At 41.5% G+C, this 15815-nt stretch overlaps 1 protein-coding gene across 4 annotated transcripts in view; it reads left to right on the top strand.

Annotated features, from left to right (window-relative positions):
• The first annotated feature begins 11875 nt into the window (after positions 1 to 11875).
• Positions 11876 to 15815, top strand: part of ATF1 (activating transcription factor 1) — a 54293-nt gene continuing 50353 nt past the window's right edge. For 2 of the 4 annotated variants that reach the window (XM_079936766.1, XM_079936763.1), the window contains exon 1: positions 11876 to 12098. The gene's annotated coding sequence lies outside the window, so the exon portion shown is untranslated. Of the gene's footprint in view, positions 12099 to 12695; positions 12813 to 15815 lie in introns of those variants that run through there. The other 2 variants (XM_079936767.1, XM_079936764.1) reach the window with 1 other exon arrangement.

Genomic DNA, 15815 nt, shown 5'->3' with positions numbered 1-15815 from the left:
TAGGGCACAGTGGGAACGTCTTATATCTGTCCCAAAATGTCTGGCCTCAGCTATGAGGACTCTTAGGTCTGGGGGGGATGATTTGAAAAGCTTGGGGCCAGAATCATCTAGACTTCTTTGCTCACATATCTGAAGCCCAGGCTGGGATAACTGGAAGACTGGACTCAACTGGGACTGTTGACCGAAGCACTTTAATGTAGCCTTTCCTCATAGCTAGGACTTCTTACAGCATGGCAATTGGGTTCTGAAAAGGAGCATCAGAAGAGGATCATGTTAAGCTGTAAATGTCTCATCCACTCTTGGAAGGCATGCATGTTCCTTCTGTTGCATTCTACTGCTCAGCCCAGATGCAAGAGAGATGACTCTACATCTTGATGAGAGAGAAGCAAAGTCACATTGCAAAGGAGCATGTGGTTTGGCAGATACCTCTGTGCATATGTCTGAAGATATTATATTGGAAAATTCAATCTTCCACACTAGCAAACCAAACCCAGTAGTGTATAAGAATTAATACATGAAAATCAAAGAGGGTCAAATCAAGGATGGTTCAATATTAGAGAAATCTGTTTATATAATACCTCTTATCAACAGCTTAAAAGAGAAAGCCATATGATTATCTCATCTCAACAGATTCAGGGGGGAAAAAAGGTAAACTTCAACATTGACTAATGGAAAAAATTCAAACAGCAAGGAATAGAAGAAGACTTTTTAAAAATTTTTTATTGAAGTATAGTGGATTTACAATGTGTTAGTTTCAGGTGTACAACAAAGTGATTAAGTTACATATATATGTATATATTCTTTTTTAGATTCTTTTCCATTATAGGTTATTATAAGATATTGAGTATAGTTCCCTGTGCTATATAGCTATACAGTAGAGGTCCTTGTTGGTTATCAATTTTTTATATATAGTAGTGTGTATATTTTAATCCTAAACTCCTAATTTATCCCTACCTGCCCCTTCACCTTTGGTAACCAAAAGTTTGTTTTCTATGTCTGTGAGTCTGTTTTTGTTTTGTAAATAAGCTCATTTGTATTATATTTTTAGATTCCACATACAAGCAATATTATATATTTTTCTTTCTCTCTCTGACTTACTTCACTCAGTATGATAATCTCTAGGTCCATCCATGTTGCTGCAAATGGAATGTTTTCATTTTCTTTGTGGCTGAGTAATATTCCATTATACATATGTATATATGTGCCATATCTTCTTTATCCATTCATCTGTCGATGGAGACTTAGGTTGCTTCCATGTCTTGGCTATTGTAAATAGTGCTGCTATGGTGCATGTATCTTTTCAAATTATAGTTTTCTCTGGATATATATGCCCAGGAGTGGGATCACTGAATCATATGGTAACTATATTTTTAGTTTTTTAAGGAACCTCCATAGTGTTCTCCATAGTGGTTGTACCAATTTACATTCCCACCAACCATGTAGGAAGGTTCCACACCCTCTCCAGCATTTATTATTTGTAGACTTCTTGATAATGGCCATTATGGCAGGTGTGAGGTGGTACCTCTTTGGAGTTTTGATTTGCATTTCTCTAATAATTAGAAATGTTGAACATCTTCTTATTTGCCTATTAACCATCTGTATGTCTTTGGAGAAATGTCTATTTAGATATTCTGCCCAATTTTTAATTGGGTTGGTCTTTTTTTGTTTTTTTTTTAAATATTGGGCTGTGTGAGCTGTTTGTGTATTTTGGAAATTAATCCCTTGTGGGTCACATCGTTTGCAAATATTTTCTCCCGTTCTGAGGGTTGTCTTTTCATCTTGTTTATGGTTTCCTTTGCTGTGCAAAAGCTTTTAAGTTTAATTAGATCCCATTTGTTTATTTTTGTTTTTATATCCATTACTCTAGGAGACAGATCCAAAAAAAATTTCTGTGATTTACATCAAAGAGTGTTGTGACTACATTTTCCTCTAGGAGTTTCATAGTATCCATTCTTACATTTAGGTCTTTAATCCATTCTGAGTTTATTTTTGTATATGGTGTTAGAAAACATTCTAATTTCATTCTTTTACATGTAGCTGTCCAGTTTTCCCAGCATCACTTATTGAGGAGACTGTCTTTTCTCCATTATATATTCTTGCCTCCTTTGTTGTAGATTAATTGACCATAGGTGCTTGGGTCTATTTTCTGGGCTTTCTATCCTGTTCCATTGATCTATATGTCTGCTTTTATGCCAGTACCATACTGTTTTCATTACTGTAGCTTTGTAGTATAGTCTGAAGTCAGGGAGCCTGATTCCTCTAGCTTCATTTTTCTTTCTCAAGATTGCTTTGGCTATTTGGGGTCTTTTGTGTTTCCATACAAATTTTTTTAACTTTGGGGAATTTCCCTGGCAGTCTAGTGGTTAGGACTCAGCGCTTTCACTGAAGTGGGCCTGGGTTCAATCCCTGGTCAGGGAACTAAGATCCAGCAAGCTGCATGGCGTGGCCAAAAAAAATTTTTTTTAATTAAAAAAAAATAATAAACATTTTTTTGTTTTAGTTCTGTGGAAAATGCCTTTGGAATTTGATATGGATTGCACTGAATCTATAGATTGCCTTGGTAGTATGGTCATTTCAATAGTATTGATTCTTCCAATCCAAGAACATGGTATATATTTCCGTCTGTTTGTGTTGTCTTCAATTTCTTTAAGCAGCGTCTTCTAGTTTTCAGAGTACAGGACTTTTGCCTCCTTAGGTAGGTTTATTCTTCGGTGTTTTATTCTTTTTGATGTGATGGTAAATAGGATAGTTTCCTGTTTGCAGATGACATGATACTATACATAGAAAATCCTAAAGACTCTACCAGAAAACTACTACATCTCATCAATGAATTCGGTAAAGTTTCAGGATACAAAATTAATATACAGAAATCTGTTGCATTTCTATAAACTAACAGTGGAATAGCAGAAAGAGAAATTAAGGCTTCTTTGATAGATAGATCATCTGTTACAAAACTACAATAAAAAATACTTAATGGTGATACTTTAGAAGCACTACCATGAAAGTCAAGATTATGATGAGGATGCTTACTGTCTATCACTGTTTCTATTCAGCATTGTACTTAATATTATAGCTAGCATAATTAGGGGAAAGAGAATGAGCTATATGAATTGCATACAAAGGAAGAAAAACATTAATATTTGTAGACAGTATGATAGTCTGTGTTGAAAATACAAGAGAATCTACAAATTTAAACAAATAGGAATTTAGCAAGATTGCTGAATACAGGATAAACATATAAATATCAATAGCATATGTCTCTAGTTTATGATAATGGTGGAGTTAACTTGGTCAGATTAACCCTCCCAAAGATAGAAGTAACTACATTTGAAAAATGAAATGCAATAGGTGACATTTGTGTGTTTGTGACTTTGTGTCTGAGGACATCCCCATAACTCCAAATAGCTTAAGTGGTAGAGAGCCACACCCTATTGGCTTAAGGTGTAAAAGGACAGAGTCTCAGGTTGGCAGAGCAGCCAGAGAGTAGTTAGGTGAGAAATCTATGCAGGGAGAAAGCCTCAGAAGATGTAAGTCCCCAAATCTGCATATAGAATCTGTCAGAATCTTTGACTAATAGCTAAACTAAATTATGTGGAGAAAAACCCAGAGTTCCTGGTGAAACAGAGCATCAGCTAGAAGCTGAAAGAGTTAAGCAGAGATTTCAGCCATTGTCCATGACAGAGGAAAACGAGATGGGAAGTTAAGCCCTCTCAAATTAACTGCCTTCTGGAATAAAAATCACTCTGTAAAAGAGTATAATCCATCCCAATGATAAAAGTACTAGAAACCTGAAGAAACAGAAAAATATGACTCATACTTAAGGAAAAAGAAAATCAGTCGATAGATACCAACTGCAAGATCACTCAGATGTTGCAATTAGTAGTCAAGAGCTTTAAATCAGCCATTATATATATATATATATATACACACACATACATACATACATACTGGGACTTAAAGGGAAGTATACACAAATGGATAAACAGATAGGGAATCTAGCAGAGAAATAGGAACTATAAAAAAGAAATGGAAATTCTAGGACTGAAAAGTACAATATTGAAATGAAAAATTGAGGAACTTAATGAGCTTAACAACAGATTGAAGATGGTATAATAAAGAATAAATGGGGCTTCCCTGGGTGGCGCAGTGGTTGAGAATCTGCCTGCCAATGCAGGGGACACGGGTTCGAGCCCTGGTCCGGGAAGATCCCACATGCCGTGGAGCAACTAAGCCCATGCGCCACAACTACTGAGCCCACATGCCACAACTTCTGAAGCCCACGCTCCTAGAGCCTGTGCTCTGCAGCAAAAGCCACCGCAATAAGAAGCCCATGCACCGCAACAAAGAGTAGCCCCTGCTCTCCACAACTAGAGAAAGGCTGCGTGCAGCAACAAAGACCCAACACAGCCAAAAATAAATAAATAAAATAAATTTATTTTTTTAAAAAAAGAATAAGTGGACTTGATGACTGATTATCAGTCTGAAGAACAAAGAGAAAAAAGACTGAAGAAAAAAATAATGAAGAAAGCTTTAGAGTCCTTTGGAGTTCCAGGTGGGAAAGAGAATGGGACATAAAAAAATATGTGCAGAGGACTTCCCTGGCAGTCTGGTGGTTAAGACTCTGTGCTCCCAATGCAGGAGGCATGGGTTCACTCCCTGCTCAGGGAAATAAGATCCTGCATGCCACACGGTGCGGCCAAAAAAATAAAATTAAAAAATGTGCAGAAATAGTGGCAAAGCTCCCCATATTTGGAAAGACATATATTTACAAACTGAAGAAACTCCAGGAACCCCAAGTGGTATATAGAAAACCACACTTAAACATGATCAAGGGCAAACAGCTAAACTTCAATAAAGCAAAAGTCTTAAAAGTAGCCAAGGGGAAGTGACACATTATATACAGGAGAACAATGATACAATTAATAGCCAACTTCTCATTAGTAATAACAGAAGCCACAAGAACACGGAATGATATATTTAGAGTGCTGGAAGGAAAAAAAAAAAGCTATCCAGTTCTATAACTCATCAGACTATCCTTCAAACATGAAGGTGAAACCTCAATCTGATAAAGACCATCTATAAAAACAAATTCACTGCTTACACCACACTTAATAGTGAAAAACAGGATGATTTCTCCCTAAGGTTGGGAACAAGGCAAGAAAGTCTGTTCTTACCACTTTTATTCAACATTGAATAAAAGGCAATTAGGCAAGGAAAAGAAACAAAAGGCATCCAGATTGAACAAGAAAAATTAAGGCTATCTCTAGTCCCAGATGAAATGACTTGTATATATGAAATCCTAAGGAATACACACACCCAAACTATTAAGTTCAGCAAGGTTGCAGAATACAAGATCAATAAAAAAGACATTATTTCTATTTACTAGCCACGAACATTCCAAAAATGAAATTTTAAAACCAATTCTAGGACTTCCCTGATGGCTCAGTGGTTAAGAATCTGCCTGCCAATGAAGGGGACACGGGTTCGAGCCCTGGTCTGGGAAGATCCCACATGCCGTGGAGGAACGAAGCCCATGCACCACGACCACTGAGCCTGCACTCTAGAGCCCGCGAGCCACAACTACTGGAGCCTACATGCCACAACTACTGGAGCCCACATGCCTAGAGCCCGTGCTCCACAACAAGAGAAGCCAGCAAGATGAGAAGCCTGCACACTGCAACGAAGAGTGGCCCCTGCTCGCTGCAACTAGAGAAAGCCCGCGCGCAGCAATGAAGACCCAACGCAGCCATAAATAAATAAATAAATAAATTTTTTAAAAAATTCTATTTAAAATAGCATCAAAAGGAATAAAATATTACTTATTATAACCAAAGTACAAACTTGTATACTAAAAACTATGAAATCATTGATAGAAACTAAAGACCTAAACAAACGGAAGTTCATCCCCATGTTCATGGATTGGAAGATTTAATATTGTTAGGATGGCAATATTCCCCAAATTGATCTACAGATTCAATGCAATCTCTATCAAAATCCCAGCTGACTATTTTGCAGAAATGGATAGAGTGATCCTAGAATTCATCTGGAAATGTAAGGGACTCAGAGTAGTCAAAACAATCTTGGAAAAGAATAATTAAGTTGGAGTGCTTACACGTCCATATTTCAAAACCTACTACAAAGCTATAATAAGGAGAGTGTGATACTGGCATAAGGATAGACCTATCAATCAGTGGAATAAAATTGAAAGTCCAGAAATGGGAAAACCTCTGAAACTGTCCCCAACCCAGCCAAGTTAATAAAACAATAACAATATTAATATTGCATCTCAGGGGGGAATGGTGGAGATTAGTGCCATTCATAAGAATGTCAGATTCAGAGGCGTTGGTCCTTATTTAAATTCACCAGTCTGGTCCCTGCAGAAATTCTTGGATCCTGGGGGATGGCAGTGCACTACTGCAAATTCAGCCAGATAGTAGACCCAATTATAGCTGTTGTATCTTTGCTAGATCAGATTAATAAGGTCTCAGGTACCTGGTATGTACCCATTGATTTGACAAATGTGTCTTTTTGTATTCCAATGAAGAAAGAAAATCAGTTCTCATAACAAGGAAAATAATTTGCAACTATGTGTGGTGATGGATGGTAACTAGACTTATTGTGGTGATCATTTTGTAATATACACATATATTGAATCTGAAAACTAACATAATGCTATATGTCAATTATATCTAATTTTTTTTTAATTTTTTAAAGAATCAGAAGTAGTTCACATTCACATAGAAGGGACAGGAACATACATTTATAGCTTTGCCCCAGAATTACATTACCTGACATCACTCTGATCAGACAGACAGAACGAGAAGTGGTTAGTACACTGAAGGTCTTGGTAAGCTGCACGCAATCCAGAGGATGGGAAATAAACTCTATGAAAGATTCAGAGGTCTAGTGGTCAGCGGCGGGCTGACATATCCCCTAAGACAGAAAAAAAACAAATGACTGCATCTTGCATCCCCTTTCTCAAAGAAGGAAGCACACTCTTTGGTAAGCAGGCCTCTTCAGGTTCTGGGGACAGTACGTTCTACGCCTAGTAATACTGCTCTGCCTAGTAATAATGCCCATGAAAAAGTAATACCAGGTGACAGCTTTAAGTCAGGCGTGGAGTCATATGATATTGCAGATTCCATGGAGGTGACAGTCGTGGAAAAAGAAGCAGTGGGAAGTTGATGGCAAGACCCAGCAGGAGAATCACAATGCAAGCTATTGAAATCCAGGAGCAAGAATATGCCAGTTGTAGTAGAGAATTGTAAGCCTTTTGTAAATAGCGACTGGTGTGCTACTGGGCCATGATAGAGATGGAAAACTTGACCAGGGGACCCCAAGTGACTATGCATCTGGAACTGGCCATCATTGGCTGGATTCTGTCAAATGCACCAAGTTGTAAAGTCAGATGGGCCCAACACCAAGACATCATAAGACAGGAACATTACACCTAGGACCAAGCCTAAGCAGAATCAGAGGACACAAGCAATATGCGTGCAGAGACAACCCAGAACCCACTGTTACCCACTGCAGTTGCACCTAAGTGTTCTTCACTCAGCTCACACCTATGGCCATAGTGGTGCATGGGGGTGGCTCCAGCTGAAGCAGGTGTAGAAAGCCTGTTTGGCTATGGGTGGGTTCTGACCATTTTCAGGGGTAACTTTGAAAGGCAGTTGCAGTGGAAATCTTCCCAATTGGCAGATATTAATGTGATCACCCATTTTGTGTGGAAGGAGAAGTGGCTCAAAGTGAGAATATATATGAACTCATGGGCAGTGGCAAATGGCCTAGCCAGTTGGTCAGTGTCTTAAAAGGAAAAAGACTGGAAGATTGGCTGCAACAAGGTCTGCAGTAGAGGTATATGGATGGATATAGGGGAGGGAAGACAGATGATGAAGATCTTTGCTTCATATATCAATGCCCATGAAAAAGAATTCACCATGGAGGAGACACTGAACATCCTAATAGAATGACTTGGCTGGTTGATGTCAGCCACATACGGGCCATCTCAGTATTGGCACAATAAGCACATGAATGGAATAGATACAGTGGTAGAGATGGAGGCTATGCCCAATGGCACGGACTCCCACTTACCAAGGCTGACGTAGCTACTGCTGTCTCTGAATCTTCACGTAAATATTGACAGAGACCAACACTGAGCTCCCAAGGTGGCACTATTTATTTAGGAGACTAACTGGCCACTTGATAGTAAGTTGACAACACTAGGCTTCCTCCATCCTAGAAGGGCTAGTGATTTGTTCTCATGTGAATAGACTTACCTTTTCTGGATAAGAATTTGACCATCCTGCCCTCTGAGCCTCCCTCAGCATCACTACCTGGGGGCTCACAAAGGGGCATGATACTTGCAGGCTGCTCTGACCAACATAAAGAAGTTTCCTCCAGTAAGCCGAATGTCATTTCCAAGCTGTCTTGCTACAACTCTGTCATCATAATCTTGAAGGTAAATAACTTGACTGCATACACTCCAACTAGCACAATAACTAGTACTTGTCCATTGCAGGATTTTTCTAGTGGAACCAGCTAGGAGTCTACTGCAGTTCACAATGCAAGAAATAGTGATAGGTTGGATTTAGGGGATAGTGGTGAGGTACACAGAAAGGGAGGAGGTCACATGGAAATAATTTCTCCTGTATCCAGGTGTATTAGTTAGGATTCTAGAAATAATAGCAATCAAAGTAAGCCAGTTTAAATAGAAAAGTGCTATTCATTAGAATGACAAAGGGTGGCTCATGGAACCTAAGGGCTGAGGCAGGCAGCAGGTTCTAGAACTGGGGCCTACAAAGCCACTGGGTAGCTCTCAGCTCATCTGCATCATTCACAGATGGAAGAGGCTCATTACAAAGCTCCTAAGCTTTAGGATCATTTAACTAGAGAAAGACTAATTTTTGTCCAAAGACAAATTTCCATAGGGGAGACTCTGATGGCCCAGCTTGGGTCAGGTGCCCGCTGTTGGTAAGATATGGATGACTGTGAGAAGTTTCCATAAAAAGGAGGAGGGATAGATGGACAGCCCTGTAGTTGTCCACTACTCCAAGGGCCTCACAGACTAGCTCTAGGAGTTCAATTCAAGCATAGTTAAGATGAAGCAGCAAAGTTTCAGAGCTAAGTTATCTGGGACAACTCTGTTTTAGGAGTGTTAGCTGAAACAGTACTATTGTAGTTCATACAATTCCTGCAGGCATTTAGGACCTATCCGTATTTAGGTTTTTAATTTTTGTATTTATTTTTTAATTTTTGGCTGCATTGGGTGTTTGTTGCTGCACGTGGGCTTTCTCTAGTTGCGGTAAGCGGGGGCTACTCTTCATTGCAGTGCACGGGCTTCTCACTGTGGTGGCTTCTCTTGTTGCTGAGCATAGGCTCTAGGCGGCATGGGCTTCAGTAGTTGTGGCACGCAGGCCCTGGAGCGTACGGGCTTCAGTAGCTGGGGCTCGCGGGCTGTAGAGCACAGGCTCAGTAGTTGTGGTGCACAGGCTTAGTTGCTCCGTGGCACATGGGAACTTCCCAGACCAGGGACTGAACCCATGTCCCCTGCATTGGCAGGCAGATTCTTAACCACTGCGCCACCAGGGAAGTCCCCTTAGTTAGGTTTTCCTGCGAGTTTACACTTGAGTATTGAAAAAGGACAAAACAACAACAAAAAAATTAAGCCTATTTTTAGACCACAAAGCCTACATTTACCAGCTTTAAATAATTTCTGCCTTTTGAGAGCTACCCTGTTCCAGATACTGTTTCACAGCTCTCAAGTCCTCCACTCCAGCTCAGTCCTCTTGTTAACCCATGAGGCTTCTCAGGGTGTGCAGCCAATTCATGTTTTTAGCTAAGTTTCCAGCAGTTATATTGCAGTATCTTCCATACTAATATCCAACATTTATTTAGTGCTTACTCTGTGTCAGGCATTGGCTCTAACTTTACAGGTGTTAAACTCATTCAATCTACAAAACTCCATGGGATAGGTAGTATTGTTAAACCCATTTCATTATAATGTCCCTCTCTCCTAACTAGAAAACAGTACTGCAGGAGAGCCCATGAGGTGTCACCACTGGCTTGACCAGTTTATTTTAAAAGTTACCTTTGAAAGGTAATTGAAAGTTAAATTTCTTTGTTTCACTCTACTTCCTCCCTTCTGAAGTCAAAGAACTGTCCATCTGGTTTTTAAAACTCTTACTATTTGGATAGAACTATGTGCATCATAACCAATACTTTTTTTTTTTCTTCATCTTCAGTTATTCCTCAAGTTGCAGAAGAGTAGTAGGTACAGCTTGTGACACTTCTATGAGAAACAAGGCCAGTGGAAATACTTGTGAGTGGCAGTGTTGCACAGCATAATATTTGATTTAGACTTAAGATACTTTATGGGTGGAAGAGGAACTAAAGAAGGAGCAGTCCATTAACATTTTGAAGGTTTCAGTAATTTAGTTTCTTTTGATGGTTGACGTTTTTCAGTCTCCCCATCCCTCTTGTCCTGATCAACATTTGTTAAGCATTCTGTCTTCTAAGGAAGAAACAACTGAACAAGAAAAGAACAATAAACTTAGAACCAGCCTCCCAGCCATTAATATTCTGGATTCTAGAACGACTGTCGCTGGACTTTGTTAATCATGAAAGGCCGACGTCTGAGAATCTCTTCTCCACACCTTACTTTTATAGGGCACTTTGCTTTTCTGTGATATATGACATTTTGATTCTTTAAATAATGTTGGGATATGGGATGAGTATTACACTTTTCCCAACTTTGATAAGAAGAGACACTTAAGAGAGGCTGGGTGATTTGCCTAATCAAAAATGTAAAGTAAGGGCAGTTGCCTATTGTAGGTTTTAATAGGTAGTCAATGAACGACAACTGATAAACATTAGTGAGTTCTTAGGACAGTCGGGCAGAGTAACTCTTGAGCTTTAAATCACATCATCTGGTCCTAAAGGTCAAACCAGGAACGGCTCTATCCACTCAATCAGTTTTACTTGGAGATCTCAAACTAGTAAAATTTCAGAAAAATTCTTGAACTTTCTATCAAGAGCAAACTGAAAGGTTTATCATTTGTTGTTTATTATCACTAGAAAGCCATCAAAGATTTTGCAAGGAAATGAATAAAGAAAAAAAATCAGAATAATGCATAATCCCTTCTCCATAAAGGTAGACACACATTAAAAAAATTTTTTTTAAGTTTCTGTAATGTATTAAAATGACGGTGTGATTTTATTTTACGACACTCGATCGTACGTAACTGTTTTCTAGTTTAAAAGCTGGGGTAAATCTGTGCTTCAGCGTGACACACTTAAGTCCCACTAACACACTAACCCTACGAGTACCATGTGGGTGTGGCTTTTTAATCCTTTCACGTGTGTTGAAAGATACAACTCTTAACGCAGATTTCCGGGATTAACATTAGTCTGGGTGGTAAGAAAAGCTGAGGACAAGCCTTCAAGCTTCAAGTCACTCTGTCTACAAGAGGCGGGCAGGTCAGGCGTGGGTCAAGGCCGGGGAGGACTACACCTCTAGGCCACAGCAAGTAGGGGCTGAGCGCGACGCCCCAACCGAAGAAAACTGCCCCACACCGAGCGGTCTCCTGACACCCCGAGCAGGTGCCGGCCTCCGAAAACACGTGTGGGAGCAGTGAGGACGGAGCTCCTGAAGTAAAAAGGAACCGCAGGTAACTGTTACGCCCCGCTCTCGCCAGAATAACACCTCCGCGATACTAACTCACCACACCGGAGTGCCCCGGCACAAGATGGCGGCGCGTCACGTGCGCAACGCGGTGACGTAGGACGGCGGCTCGCAAGGAGGGACGGCCCTAACCTCACCCCCCACGCTTAGTTACTCAGTTTTGCCCCCCTTCCCTCCCCCGCCCCCGGCCTGGTGTAGATCATGCCGCCAGTGGCGGCCCTGACTGCCGAGGAAACGGTAGCCTAGGACAGTTAGCTGTTACGTGACACTGATTCTCCCCGCCCCGCCTGACCCCCGAGAAAGAGGCACGTCCCCGCCAAGTGAGGGGGTGGGGAAGTGGGTAGTGAATTCGGATCCACCTGGGAGGGGGGAGTGGAAGTTCCCACCCCGGACTGCGGCGAGGCGGCAGCCACAGGTAAGCAGGGGGCGGGGGTGGGACGGGCTCCCGTGTCCCCGGGCAAGGGGAGGGCGCGGGGGCGCGGCGCCGGCGGGGACGCCAAGCCGGGTTGCGCGCCTGGTGGGGGTCGCGCGGGGCGGCCAAGGTGGGGGAGGGGCGCGGAGGGCGCGCGGCGGAAGGGGGAGGGGCTGCTCGCGGTTCCGGTTCTCCTGCCTTGGCGCCCGGTGCCCCTTCAGTCGACGGTCTCCTCCTTCCTCCCTCTCGCCTGCTGCCCCCCCCAATGAAAAATAAACCGAAGACCTCCTGCCGCAGGGTGGCTTTCGCCTCTGAAGCCGCCGCTCTGTGGCCCAAGGCGAGCGCCCTCCGTCGAAGGTCTCGGGGTTGGGGCGGGAGCCGCGGGGAGGGCGGCGTGGCCTTGGCCTCCGCGCGTCTTCCGCCGAGCGCGGCCCGCGACCGGTTATCTCCGCCCGGGACCCCGCAGAGCGCGCCGGGCGCCCTCGGGGTGCGGGGCCCAGGACGCTCGCTGTGTGGGCAGAGCCAGCCCTTATCCGCTGGGAGCTTCCAGTCGAGTGGGGAGACGTAGAATAATCACACACACCCTAAATAATCACGGAAAGGTGCAGCCGGCAGGCGAGGAAGGGGAGTGTGGAGTGACAGAGCTCGTCTGTTTACCCCCGGACAGACGATCAAACTGAGCAAACGTTCTCTTTGATTTTCTCCTGTATCACGAAAGTAAGCATGGTATTTCATAGCGTCAACTACGCCGTGGAGCGTCCCCCTTGATCTCTTTACAGTTATTGTAGATGTTAATCACTAGTTGTTTTGTCAGCTTTTGAGGCGTAATGGGCTAAAATAGTCATTGGGAGCCTTTACGTTTCTGAGGCTTATTCATCATAGATTTGGCAAGCATCTGTCAAACTGGCCTCGTTTGTGGTTAAGAGTTGGTACACTATGTTTGCTTATGTTCGCAAAATTCGTTTTATCCTGAAAATTTCATTACCAACAGAAATATGCAGTTTTATTAAAATGCTGTTTTTCCTATAGACTTTATAATATGCAGTTTACTCGGTGTCTCAATTAGAATCACTACTGTGTTGCTAAGACGAGTATGTTAGGTCTGTTATTTGCAGTTGTCCTTTAAGGTTCGGCTTCGTCTGTGCTACATCTGTGCAGTACTACTGTATCGCCAGTAGGTGGTAGTACCTTCAAAAAATGCTTTTTTTTTTTTTTCACATGTCATCCCATTTATTTATACTAATGAATTTTCAGCTCTAAAGTAGGGTGTTGTGCCTGAATTTTCCTGTTCCTAAAGCTAGGCTGGAGTAATTGTCTAAAGATATTTTGTTAACCATTATTTCTATCAGTTTTAAGTAGGTAAACCCAACTAAACACATTGATTTATTCAGCAGTAGTTAAGTGCAAGGTATTATATTGGGAACAGGAAGTGGTCTTTGACTCCCTAGAGCTTGCATTCTGGTAGAGAGACAGAAAACAGGCCATTACTATACTGTGATAATAAGTGCCATGAAAGGTGGGGGAAGCATGTGCTGTGGGGATACAGCCAAAGCTTCTAGACCAGTCTAAAGGAGTCATGAAAGTTTGCCTGGAACTATAACTTATAGGAATAGGCCGCTTGAAGAGGAATAGTGTTTCTGGCAGACGGAATAGCATACATGAAAGCCTGAAGGTGAGAGAAAGCAGCGCAGGCACATTTGAAGATCTGAAACAAATTCAGTATGACTAATAGCAATTTTGAGGGGAGATTGTGAGTTAAGTTGTGGAAATGTTGAGCAAGAGACTTCTTGCCCACAGGCTTCTACATCATCTGTAGGTGGAGAAACTTAAGACCCTCTTCATTCATCAGATGAGAAAACTATATTTGTTGATGTTTACTATTTTACTGCATACGTGACAGTCTGCTGGGCACAGAGCATACATTCACAAGATAGAGGCCCTGTTCTTAGGCACCTTAAGACTGGCGAAAACAGACATGCCTATAAACACAGTTCAGAATGTTAAGTAACCTCATTAGAAATATCTGCAAGGCACAGTGGAACAAGCATTAAGGAAGGAAGGACCTAGAGCAGTTGGGAACATAATGTTTGGGATGAAACTTTGAAAATGAGGAGTTTGCCAGGTGGACGACTTGGGGATGTGAAGGTATTCTTGGAAGAGGGACAGTGTGGAATGAAAGAACATGGATTTTGGCTTAAAACAGTTCTGGCTTCAGATCTTGCATTCACATCTTACTGTGAGATCCACAGAAATGGCAATTCCTTTGATCCTCAGTTTACACATCTCTAAAATAGGGAATCCAAAAACATAATAATAAAGAATCCAGGTGATGATATATAAAGAACTCTTAGTTTAGTGCCTAGCATATGTTCGTTTCTTAACAAGCTTTCTTAAAGTGCCATGCCTTTACTTTAACATTCTTCATATGTCAGCAGGATCGCAGCCTGCTGTGATTTAGCTCCCCAAATTCATTCCCATTGATGGTACTTTTTTTTTCTTCTTTCAGTCTGTTTATTTTATTCATTTGAAATCCAGTTCGATTCTTTTTTTTTTTTTTTTTGCCACGCTGCGTGGCTTGCAAGATTTTAGTTCCCCAAACAGGGATTGAACCCTGGGGCCACGGCGGTGAAAGCACCGAGTCCTAACCACTGGACTGCCAGGGAACTACCCCATTGATGGTACTTTTGAAGCTGTGTTTCACTGCCCACTTGTGATTCTGCCCAACTTGGGATTGTTTCATGTTAAGCTTCCATCTGCTGCCTTGGGCTTACTTTATTTTTACAGAAAATGTATGCATAAAATTCTGTGTTGAGCAAGTTTTTAACAGATTGTTAATCTTAACCTTAATTTTAGGAATAATAGCTTTAAAAAGTAAGCAAATAAAGGTTACACATTCTGATAACGTCACTAAAAAACTATGTATGTATTGTTAATAATGAGCCGAAGGTATAAAGGCTGCTTTCATTTTGGAAAAAAAACTGATTGGTTAATTCCTCTTTTAAAAAATCATAGAGGGCTTCCCTGGTGGCGAAGTGGTTGAGAGTCCGCCTGCCGATGCAGGGGACGCGGGTTCGTGCCCCGGTCCGGGAAGATCCCACATGCCACGGAGCGGCTGGGCCCGTGAGCCATGGCTGCTGAGCCTGCGCGTCCGGAGCCTGTGCTCCGCAACGGGAGAGGCCACAACAGTGGGAGGCCCGAGTACCGCAAAAAAAAAAAACAAAACAGAAAATAGACTGTCTTCTTTTCTGTAGGAAATATAGTTGTAGTAATTGTCCAAAGTGTTATTTGCTGACTGTAGTGGCTTTTACTATGAAATGTCAGATGTTTTGTTGATGATGTTAGTTTCCATTAGATATAAAATTTCTTAATAATATTCTTATGGGGGAAAATCAGTGAGTCACAGTGAAACAGAAAAGTATCATTTTCAGTAATTTAACAAGGTATTATAAAATCTTTTATAGTTTCTTTCAGTGCTTTAGCACTACATCTTTTTTTTTTCTCTCTGCTCTATATTCTTATGTCTTCTGAAATGGAGTGTTTAAAAAGGCATTTTCAGTAGCGATAGTATGTAGAAAGTATAAAATTCCATCTTTGATGCTGTCTGTATGTTCAGTCTTTGGAATTACACTTCTCTTAGTGTAGATTAAAAATCACTGCACTCTTCCTAAAGAAGGGACTATATATAGCTTAAAAGCAGTTCAAGCAGTTCCCTTAAAAGCA

This window comes from Stenella coeruleoalba (assembly GCF_951394435.1).
Source record: "Stenella coeruleoalba genome assembly, chromosome: 11".
NCBI lineage: Eukaryota > Metazoa > Chordata > Mammalia > Artiodactyla > Delphinidae > Stenella > Stenella coeruleoalba.
Note: the sequence above shows the minus strand (reverse complement) of the source record. Positions and strands in the feature narration are given on the sequence as shown.